Raw genomic sequence first — 10,610 nt, forward strand, 5'->3', positions numbered from 1 at the left:
GAAAAAAAAAATGAAACACCCACCATTTTAATCTGTAGGGCATTTGCTTTAAAAAAATATATAATGTTTGGGGGTTCAAAGTAATTTTCTTGCAAAAAAAAATAATTTTTTTATGTAATCAAAAAGTGTCAGAAAGGGCTTTGTCTTCAAGTGGTTAGAAGAGTGGGTGATGTGTGACATAAGCTTCTAAATGTTGTGCATAAAATGCCAGGACAGTTCAAACCCCCCAAATGACCCCATTTTGGAAAGTAGACACCCCAAGCTATTTGCTGAGAGGCATGTCGAGTCCATGGAATATTTTATATTGTGACACAAGTTGGGGGAAAGAGACAATTTTTTTTTTTTTTTTTTTTTGCGCAACGTTGTCACTAAATGATATATTGCTCAAACATGCCATGGGAATATGTGAAATTACACCCCAAAATACATTCTGTTGCTTCTCCTGAGTACGGGGATACCACATGTGTGAGACTTTTTGGGAGCCTAGCCGCGTACGGGACCCCGAAAACCAAGCACCGCCTTCAGGCTTTCTAAGGCCGTAAATTTTTGATTTCACTCTTCACTGCCTATCACAGTTTCGGAGGCCATGGAATGCCCAGGTGGCAAAAAAAACCCCAAATGACCCCATTTTGGAAAGTAGACAGCCCAAGCTATTTGCTGAGAGGTATAGTGAGTATTTTGCAGACCTTACTTTTTGTCACAAAGTTTTAAAATTTGAAAAAAGAAAAAAAAAATGTTCTCGTCTTTCTTTATTTTCAAAAACAAATGAGAGCTGCAAAATACTCACCATGCCTCTCAGCAAATAGCTTGGGGTGTCTACTTTCCAAAATGGGGTCATTTGGGGGGGGTTTGTGCCACCTGGGCATTCCATGGCCTCCGAAACTGTGATAGGCAGTGAAGAGTGAAATCAAAAATTTACACCCTTAGAAATCCTGAAGGCGGTGATTGGTTTTCGGGGCCCCGTACGCGGATAGGCTCCCAAAAAGTCCCACACATGTGGTATCCCCGTACTCAGGATAAGTAGCTAAATGTATTTTGGGGTGCAATTCCACATATGCCCATGGCCTGTGTGAGCAATATATCATTTAGTGACAACTTTGTGCAAAAAAAAAAAAAAAAAAACATTGTCACTTTCCCGCAACTTGTGTCAAAATATAAAATATTCCATGGACTCAACATGCCTCAAAGCAAATAGCTTGGGGTGTCTACTTTCCAAAATGGGGTCATTTGAGGGGGTTTTATGCCATCTGGGCATTTTATGGCCTTCAAAACTGTGATAGGTAGTGAGGAGTAAAATCAAAAATGTACGCCCTTAGAAATCCTGAAGGCAGTGATTGTTTTTCGGGGTCCCGTACACGGCTAGGCTCCCAAAAAGTCCCACACATGAGGTATCCCCATACTCAGGAGAAGCAGCTAAATGTATTTTGGGGTGCAATTCCACATATGCCCATGGCCTGTGTGAGCAATATATCATTTAGTGACAACTTTTTGTAATTTTTTTTTTTGTCATTATTCAATCACTTGGGACAAAAAAAATGAATATTCAATGGGCTCAACATGCCTCTCAGCAATTTCCTTGGGGTGTCTACTTTCCAAAATGGGGTCATTTGTGGGGGTTTTGTACTGCCCTGCCATTTTAGCACCTCAAGAAACGACATAGGCAGTCATAAATTAAAGGCTGTGTAAATTCCAGAAAATGTACCCTAGTTTGTAGGCGCTATAACTTTTGCACAAACCAATAAATGTACGCTTATTGACATTTTTTTTACCAAAGACATGTGGCCGAATACATTTTGGCCTAAATGTATGACTAAAATTGAGTTTATTGGATTTTTTTTAGAACAAAAAGTAGAAAATATAATTTTTTTTCAAAATTTTCGGTCTTTTTCCGTGTATAGCGCAAAAAATAAAAACGGCAGAGGTGATCAAATACCATCAAAAGAAAGCTCTATTTGTGGGAAGAAAAGGACGCAAATTTCGTTTGGGTACAGCATTGCATGACCGCGCAATTAGCAGTTAAAGCGACGCAGTGCCAAATTGTAAAAAGTGCTCTGGTCAGGAAGGGGGTAAAACCTTCCGGGGCTGAAGTGGTTAAACTGTACATATTGGTGATTAGACCCAATAAGATCCAAAAAGCAGACCTCCGAGGCCTCCTCCCACCCCTCCTCGGACAGCCCCGGAATGTCTACTACCCATTTCCGCTGAGCAATATGGAAGGGTTTTACCCCAGCAGACTGCAGGCGTGAATAGATAGTCGTGACCAGTTTTTTAATGTCTGGGTATGAAAATAGCACTTCCAAAGGTAGTTCATTGAGCTCCTGGGTCAGGCCATTGAATTGTGCCCTGATGGCATGACGTAGTAGAAGATATTTAAAAAAGAATTTGTTAGTCACGCCACACTGTGCCTTCAAGTATTCAAAGGAGATGAATGCATCATTAAGAAAATGTGAGAGATATGGGTGACACCAATTCGTGTCCACCACAGGGAGTCAGGGTGACCTAGGAGCTCTAAGAAGTTAAGGTTGTGCCAAAAGGGGGCTTTGGGAGACACCCCACCTGAGTTTGTGATCAACTTATTTCCCTCATGCCAGGCTAGCCAGCTAACTTCTATTGGAGAACCACGGGAGCAATGTTTAGGTATTGATCTATGTAGTACATCAATAAGTGAGGCCCCAGAACCAGCAAGAGCATTTAATAAAGCAGTGGAACAGGGTGAGGAGACCTCCAGGAACCAGTCATAAACGTATGCCAGCTGTGACGCTATAAAGTAGTGTCGCAGGTTGGGGCAGGCTAACTTACCGTCAACCTTAGCGGCCTGTAGGGAGGACCTAGCAATTCTTGGGCTTGACCCCTGCCAGAAGAAGGAGGATAAGAGTGAACTAATTTTGTTGAAAAGTTTTTTAAACAAAAAGATTGGGGATGCCCTGCAAACATAAAGAAATTTAGGTAGGTATATCATTTTAAAAATGTTCACACGGCCAATTAAATTTAGTGGTAGAGAGGCCCAGGTACGCAGCCTGGTCTCCATATGTGTAATAATCGGAGTAATATTGAGGGATTCAAAAATGGATAAATCTAGCATCACTGTACATCACTGCAGTGCTGGATTATACGTCCTCTGTATTTGCGAGGACAGAACTCAGATCATGGAGCACTGGCTGCATATTCAATAAGTCAATTTTTGCTAAAAAAGATGAATGGCTGGGTTGGTTCTTTAAGAGAAGACCGGCCCCAGTTATATCTGAGCACATACATATGTACACCTGGCTTATAATAGTATGCATGCTTACATGGGTGTAGTAGATGATCACATAAACATGCACACTTGGCCAGTAAGAGTGTGATTTTTTTATGGAGGTATATATATACCATTGAAAGTGTACTGTTTATATCTGTTCGATTTGTGCAAAATAAAATATTGATTTTTTTTTCAGAAATCGTGTGAGTTCACATACACACACACACACACATACACTTACTGTATATACTAGGAATTGTATGGATAAGAACAATGAGATATTTGGCATAAATTTTGCTGGCCAGAGGAGAAGCCAAAGTTGATGTCTGAGCAGCTGTAAACTGAGTAATGACTTGTGATGAACGCTCCGACATTGGGACCTCATGTCGCATGACGTGTGAAAATCAATGCTTCCCTATTGGAGCCATCTCAACTGGTCCAACACATGTCGGTCCGACTTAGAAAATGCTCCTTGCACTACTTTGGTCTGACTTTGATCATACTTTAGCCCATTGAGTATCATTTAAGTCGGATCCAAATTGGAATTCCGTCTTGCCTGATCCGACTTTGGCATGCGACTTGTGCTCTGATGATCTTGAGGGGGAATTCCACACAAAATTTTAAATGAAAAACCGTCATGGGTTCCCCCCAAAAGCATACCAGGCCCTTGTGTCTAGTATGGATTTTAAGGGGAACTCCTACGCCGAAAAACAGCGTGGGGGTCCCCCCAAAATCCATACCAGACCCTTATACGAGCACGCAGCCCGGCCGGTCAGGAAAGGGGGTGGGGACGAGCAAGCACCCTCCCCTCCTGAACCTTACCAGGCCGCATGCCCTCAACATGGGGGGGTGCTTTGGGTTAGGGGGCGCCCTGCGATCCCCCACCAAAAAGCACCTTGTCCCCATGTTGATGAGGACAAGGGCCTCTTCCTGACAACCCTGGCCATTGGTTGTCGGGGTCTGCGGGCGGGGGGCTTATCAGAATCCGGGAGCCCCCTTTAATAATGCCTAATACAATGCCTAATTTTGGTAAAAATATAAAAGATGGGATTGTGTTGCATAAATATATATACAAAAAAATGCCTATTCTCAAAATTGTGTGTCCCTGTGATATTATAAAAAAAAAACTATGGTACCCAAAAAATCTCAATAGATGACACTTTATAAGCCTTTACTACTAACTCTCTACTAACCATGAGCTATGGCAATAGATACCTCACGTGTGTTGTGCATTTGTGGTTTACATATACGACACCCTGTGTGCATGTTTGCATTTGTGGATGTATTCAGGATGATGGAGGTTATGGTTCTTTTTTGTTTTTAATAACATTTTATTACAATTTGGTTTGTTTTACCTTTTTATTTATTGTACTTTTCTGCTATCAAAAGGGGATGACAAACAAATGTGATAGCATTGAACAGGACACAGGTACCCTTTATGGAGACACTGAGGGCTAACCAAGCACAGATTTGATTTGTTAGCTGCTTCCCTGGTTGTACCAGCCAGAGAACAACAGCTGTGGAACCAGAATTGATGGAATCAACAGGGAGGATGTGTGAATCAATTCTCCTGCCTGAACGATCTCTCCTGCATAAGCCTATTTGATCTCCGTAATAGAGATCCCACAGATCTGGTAAGCGGCCATCTGGCATTTATTTCCTTGGCTTATTATTTTTTGGCTGTTCTGTGGGGACATACCATGGAAGGAACTGTCTGCCCTCTTATTGAAGTTTTTATTGAAGGACTTATACCGAATGGAGTTATATTGAATGACACATTATATGGTCGTTTTTATTTCTTCCATTCATTAATTTCACATCAGCTGTGATAGTTTTTTTCTGCACTTATTTGTTATTTGGCATTTTTTATTTGGCACCTTTTATGTTGCACATAATTATTTGCACCTTTGGTTGCACATATTTGTTTGTTCACTTTTTTGGTTGCGTATCTAATTTTATATTTCTTTCAACATGGACATTATGTTGTGGTGGACATTATTTACTACTACAGGTTAGAGGTGCGCATCTTCACTGGTCTCACAATTCGATTCGATTACGATTATCTGGTCAATAATTCGATTCCGCACATCATCATGATTACTGACGAATTCCCACTTGGGCTGCCTAGGGAGTTCGTCGGTAATTATGATGCATCACGGAATCGAATCGCTGACCAGATAATCGTAATTGAATCGAATCGTGAGACCAGTGAAGATTAGTAATGGCGGCGATCTGCAATTTTTATCGTGACTGCGACATTATGGCGGACACATCGGACACTTTTGACACAATTTTGGGACCATTGGCATTTATACAGCGATCAGTGCTATAAAAATGCATTGATTACTGTAAAAATGTCACTCACAGTGAAGGGGTTAACACTAGGGGGCGATTAAGGGGTTAACTGTGTTCCCTCACTGTGTGTTCTAACTGAAGGGGGAGGGGACCGACATAGAGGAAATGACAGATCGTGGTCCCTAGCTATTAGGAACTCACGATCTGTCACTCACAGAACAGGGATTTGTGTTTAAAAATCCGCCCACTCATACACCCAAAAACGCTGCGCTGATGGCAAAAAATATCATTTCTAAGCTGCTGCTTAAATAATATCAACCATAAATAAAAAATTTTGATTCACCACAATCTTGCCCCAAGTGAACTCAAAATAGCAGCGCTAAAGCCATTCCTAATCATAAAGTGACATGTAGTGAAGAGTGATAGGACAATCAATCAACCAGTGATATAATTATATCATACCATCACTCCTCCCTATTAATGTGCATGAAGTAATATGATCAAAAATTCACAAAAATAGTGCGCAAAACCAATTAAGTGAATAACATATCTGTGCACACAAAAAATAGTGTATAATTCAAAATATATATATGTGTAAACCAATGTGAATCAATCCACAAATATAAAAATAAATATAAAAGTGTCCACAAAAAATCCAAAATAAATAGTCCAAAAAATGTGTAGTTCCGTGACGTGATATAGTGCAGGTCTTCCACTTAAATTAAATCTTCCACCGCACCTCTGTGACTGTGAATCCACTCCCCTTAGGTAAATATGAATGAATGAATCCGGATAATATCTTCTCAGCTAATTATGAAATGACGGATTATGAGGAAGATATCTCTGGCATGTTAAAGAATTTAGAAAACTTGTTGGAAAAACAGGTGAAAACCTGGTGGGATGTGTTCACTTTCAACCATTATCAGAAGGAAAAGCTGATTTTTAGGAGCCTGAGGTGGGACATCCCCCCTCAGGATGGTCTTCATGACCAATGTTTTATGGACGAGTGGTTAGAATTTTTTAATAGAGTAGGAAGGGAGTTGCAAGATTTAGTTTTAAGTAGAAAACAGAGAAAATTAAGTAGGATCAATGAACAGATTAATACGTTACGCAGTAAATTAGAACCTATGAATGAGTCTAATCAGCTTAAGAATTTAACAACACTATGAAAAGAAAGCTTGAAAAGGTGGATAGAGATACACAAAAGAAAAAGGTTAGGAAGTATAACAGGGACGCAGCTGATTTCAAAAATAATAAAATCTATGCATGGCAGAACCCTGTTGTGAAAACCAAGGAGACACCTGTGCAGGATAAAAACAATATGTATACAACCACTGACCCTAAAACTGACCATAATAAAAGAGTGAAGGTGAAGAGTGGCACTAGTAGAAGTGAACAAAGTGGGAGTGGACAAGCATCTAATAATGCCCCTCTACAACAAAGAGAAAATCAATATAATGATCACCACTATTCACCTAGGCCAACCCTACCTTGGAGAGGAAATTATCAATATAATCCTAATCAGGGGGAATGGCGGGAACCCCAGTCATATGGAATGAATTATCCTGGGGGAGGTGCCCCATCCCAGGGTCATGATGTATACCAAAATTACCCACCTCTTAATTATGGGGAGGGTAGAAACCCCACTCCCTTATACAATAGATATCTCCCCCTGGATGAGGAATATCAAGGGCAGTATCATCACCAACAGGGCCCTGGACCTTTTTTAGGACAGCGAGGGAGGAGGGGGAGGGGAGGGGGGACACCGAGAGGAAAGAATCACCCGATGAACAAAAGGGGAGGGAGGAATGGCCCACAGCAATACGTGAACAGGGGAATGGGACCACCACCAAGAAACGAAGGGGATGTCGAGCAGGACAACGTCGACAATCCAAGAAAAAGATTGAGGGACACATAAAAACTGGCATATATAATTTAAGTAAGGTGAAATTAAATCCAAAAGAGCAGAACATATTGAATTTGGGTCTTAAATGCGCACCCAAAAAAAAGCTGAATAAATTTGAAGTGTATATTGATACACATAAATTTATACAGACTTTGAACATTAAAAAATATTTCTTGAGCCATCCGCTAGCCCCCAGGAGTGATGTTGTATCATCTGTGAGGAAAGTGGATAGTGGCTTAAAGAATAAGTCCGTATTTAATCCCCAAAACTCTAGCAATCATTGTATAGAGGTGTTTAAAAATCTGGTGCTGAGTGATATAGAACAGTTAACTGTGAAAGAAAATGTCAACCCAAAATATATTGATGAGGGCATTCGATCCTTGGAAAAAAGGAATAATATTATTGTGCGCCCGGCTGACAAGGGAGGGGGGGTTGTTATCATGGATAAAACCTGTTACCAGGAACAACTCACTAATATGTTAGGGGACCGCTTAACATATGAGAGACTCACTAGTGACCCCACGGAGAGATATAAGGACCAACTCAGCCTATTGGTGGATTGGGGATATGCTATAGGTGCCTGAATGGGCGAGAAAAGAGATATCTGGTTCCGAGCGCGTGTAGGATTCCAGTAATCTACACGTTGCCTAAAATCCACAAAGATGCCAAATTACCCCCAGCACGTCCTATCGTGAATGGGATAGGATCGGTAACGGCGCGGCTCGGAGAATATTTAGATAAATTTCTCCAACCCAGTGTGAAAATCACTAAGGCATATCTTAAAGACACCTCTGACCTTCTCCAACATCTGAGTGAGGTCTGTCTCAATCCCACGGCTGAGACCTATTTGGTCACGGCTGATGTGGCTTCCCTCTACACGATCATCCAGCATGAGGATGCTTCCTTGTCGCTGAACTGGGCACTAAGTAGGAGAGATGACATTCCTGACATGCAGAAGCGTTTTTTAGGCCACGTCCTGACCTTCTGCATGTCGCACAATTATTTTTGGTGGAATGGTCATTTTTTCTCTCAGCAGGTTGGCGTGGCTATGGGAGCCAGATACGCTCCCAGCCTCGCCAACCTGTTTATGGCTGAGAGGGAAGACAGATATATATTCAGTAAACGACTGCCCCAACTCAGACTTTATCGAAGGTTCATAGACAACCTCCTATTTATCTGGGAAGGGTCTAGGGAATCCTTGGATGAATTTTTGAATTATCTTAACACTAATGGGAATAACATCAGATTGGAGGCACAAGTAAGCGACATGAGTGTCAACTTCCTCGATGTAACTATTGAGAAAAGAGGGGACTCTCTAGGTACTTATGTATTTTTCAAACTGACTGATCGAAACAGTTTTTTGTCCATCCGAAGTGGTCACCACCCGGCTTGGATAAAAAATATTCCAAAGGGCCAAATGTTGAGAATCCGTCGGAACTGTTCAGAACAGGAAAAATACTATATACAGGCCAATATATTAAAGGAGAGATTCATGTAAAAGGGATACTCTGAAGGAGCCCTAGATAGATTTATAGAGCAGGTGGCCAACATTCCAAGGGAAGAGTGCTTAAAAAGCAAAGTAAAAGAAAAAGAAATATGCACCTCCAATGAACACCAGTGGGGATTTGTTTCAAATTATCACTGCCAATACAAAGAAATTGAAGATATTTTTAAGAAATATTGGTATATTCTTTGTAGGGATCGCCATTTGGGGGAGGTTCTACCTGAACTCCCTAAGTTCATTTATAGAAGGGCCCCCAGTTTTGGAGATGGGTGGTGAGAAAGATCCTTCACCCACCTGGGCGCCCGTCTATAAAGATAGATATAAATGTTTTTTTCCCATGTAGGAAGTGTATATGCTGCAGAACAGCTAGAATTATTAATAGAGGAATGAAGAGTATTGACATGGACATTCATTGTACTGTTCATTTAAGCACAAGAGAATCCATTTTTGTTCTCACTGTTGAAATGTGTTCTGTAACCTTCACCTAACACACAGACACTTCTCCTACTAAACGCTCTCTACTCCCCCCTCCCTTTTCAAGGTTTTACTTTTGCAATTGTTCTATTCGCTAGTTTTTAATAATATATTTCTATTTGTTAGCTTTTAATAACATATTGCTATTTGTTAGTTTTTAATAACATCTCACACCACCCCTTTCTTATCTATGTATAATATAACATGTAATAATAAATTTTGCACCGAACGGACATTTTAAACACAGTGATTGAGTCCTGTGAATCTGTTCCTGCAGCTGCAGTATTAACTTTGTTTTAGAGTCCCAATCAGAAATCAGTCATATCAGTCTTGGCGAGCCATAACAGGAGTTTGGCAGAGTCTCCAGAAGGAACCGCGCTTCGATCGGGATCATCGGGAAACGCAGACCTCTAAATGCCGGCTAGGTAAGCTGCCCTTAAGCTTGCTATATTTCTGCCTTTTCCTATGTATCCTATCTGTCGGTTCTCAAGGAAACCAGACCACTCTCGGACCTTTCTGGTTGGGTAACGTGTGTGTGTGAATGTGTTTGTGTCCCCCTTCACGGGTTGGACTGTGTGTGGATAGGGAAAATCCTCTGCAGTTCCCTGCGTTGACTCCTTGTGGGCGACCTGGGTCAGAGGCACATGGTAGGGTCAGATAAAACTCAGAGAAGAGACGAGGAGGGTCTCTTAATGAGTGTTTTGTCTATTGTCATAAACCCCTTCTATCCACGTAGATAAGTGGAGACAATTCTTGTAAATCTGCAGATTTGCTGTACTATTTGTTTTAGAGGCAAGAGGGTATAGGCACAAATAGAGAAGAGAGAAGACTGGCCAGTCATTATGGGCATTAAATTAATTAAGGGAATGAAGGGAGAGAGGCCTTCAGAAAATGCCCAGCGCAAGATGAGCACTAGAGAGTATATGAACCGAAGGTTCCGCCTATACTGAGCCCCTAGATAAATGGGTAGAATGGACAAAGGGAACAGCTAAACCTTTACAATCTGAAGGGACTTTTGATTTAAAAGTATGGCAAACTTTTCTGCACGATTATGGCCCACTACTGTGCAGTGAAGGAACGTGGAGAATAGCTTGCACATGGGAGACAGAAGCTAAAGTAGCAAATCAAACTGGCTTGACTGAGATGTTTAATAAAAGTACTGCCCAAATTTACTACGTTTGGCCAGAAGACTC

This window comes from Aquarana catesbeiana, linkage group LG13 (genome assembly GCF_042186555.1).
Source record: "Aquarana catesbeiana isolate 2022-GZ linkage group LG13, ASM4218655v1, whole genome shotgun sequence".
Classification (NCBI taxonomy): domain Eukaryota; kingdom Metazoa; phylum Chordata; class Amphibia; order Anura; family Ranidae; genus Aquarana; species Aquarana catesbeiana.